Consider the following 1,539-nt stretch of genomic DNA (forward strand, 5'->3'; position numbering starts at 1 on the left):
AATGCAGCAGAATTGCAATTTTCATGGACTTCCATTGGAAGATCCTCATCAGTTCTTAGCTGAATTCTTGCAAATATGTGACACTGTTAAGATCAATGGGGTTAATCCCGAGGTCTACAGACTTATGCTTTTCCCCTTTGCATTAAGAGACAAAGCTACGATATGGTTGGACTCACAACCTAAAGAAAGCCTGAACTCTTGAGAAAAGTTGGTCAATGCTTTCTTGGCCAAATTCTTTCCACCTCAAAAGTTGAGCAAGCTTAGAGTAGAAATCCAAACCTTCAGACAGAAGGAAGGTGAATCCCACTATGAAGCTTGGGAAAGATACAAGCAATTGATCAGAAGGTGTCCTTCTGACATGCTTTCAGAATGGAGCATCTTATGTATATTCTATGATGTTCTGTCTGAATTATCCAAGATGTCATTGGACCACTCTGCTGGTGGATCTCTTCATCTGAAGAAAACCCCTGCAGAAGCCCAAGAACTCATTAAAATGGTTGCAAATAACCAGTTCATGTACACTTCTGAAAGAAATCCTGTGAATAATGGGATGACTCAAAAGAAAGGAGTTCTTAAGATTGATACTCTGAATGCCATATTGGATCAGAACAAAATATTGACTTAGCAAGTCAATATGGTTTTTCAGAATCTGACTGGAATGCAAGCTGCATCTGGCAGTACTAAAGACGCCTCCTCAGAAGGAGAAGCTTATGACCCTGAGAATCCTGCAATGGAGGATGTGAATTACATCGGAGAATCCTATAGAAACACTTACAATCCTTCATGGAGGAATCATCCTAATTTCTCATGGAAGGATCAGCAGAAGCCTAATCAAGGCTTCATTAATAATAATGGTGGGAGAAATTGGTTTGGCAATAGCAAGCCTTTTCCATCATCTTCTGAGCAACAGACAGAGAATTCTAAGCAGAGCCTCTCTGACTTAGCAACCATAATCTCTGATCTATCTAAGACCACTCTCAGTTTCATGACTGAAACAAGGTCCTCCATCAGAAATTTGGAGGCACAAGTGGGTCAGATGAGTAAAAGAGTTACTGAAATCCCTCTTAGTACTCTCCCAAGCAATACAGAAATGAATCCAAAGAGAGAGTGCAAGGCCATCAATATACCCAAAGTGGCCGAACCTATAGAAGAGGAAGAGGCAGTGATTTCCAGTGAGGAAGACCTCAATGGACGTCTACTGACCACTAAGGAGTTCCCTAATGAGGAACCAAAGGAATCTGAGGCTCACATAGAGACCATAGAGATTCCACTGAACTTACTGTTGCCATTCATGAGCTCTGATGAGTATTCTTCCTCTGAAGAGGATGAAGATATTATTGAAGAGTAAGTTACTCAGTATCTAGGAACAATCATGAAGCTGAATGCCAAGTTATTTGGTAATGTGACTTGGGAGGATGAACCTCCATTGCTCATCAATGAACTGAATGCTTTGGTTCAACTGAAATTTCCTCAGAAGAAACTGGATCCCAGAAAGTTCTTAATACCCTGTACCATAAGCACCATGACCTTTGAAAAGGC

At 40.8% G+C, this 1,539-nt stretch overlaps 1 non-coding gene across 1 annotated transcript; it reads right to left on the reverse strand.

Annotated features, from left to right (window-relative positions):
- Nucleotides 1-256: 256 nt before the first annotated feature.
- On the reverse strand, nucleotides 257-364 carry LOC148548869 (small nucleolar RNA R71). The gene has a single exon (XR_015897908.1). It is a non-coding gene; the product is annotated as a small nucleolar RNA R71 (small nucleolar RNA).
- Between the last annotated feature and the right edge of the window lie 1,175 nt (nucleotides 365-1,539).

The sequence above is a fragment of the Arachis ipaensis genome, chromosome B8 (genome assembly GCF_059453495.1).
Source record: "Arachis ipaensis isolate K30076 ecotype BB chromosome B8, ASM5945349v1, whole genome shotgun sequence".
Taxonomy (NCBI): domain Eukaryota; kingdom Viridiplantae; phylum Streptophyta; class Magnoliopsida; order Fabales; family Fabaceae; genus Arachis; species Arachis ipaensis.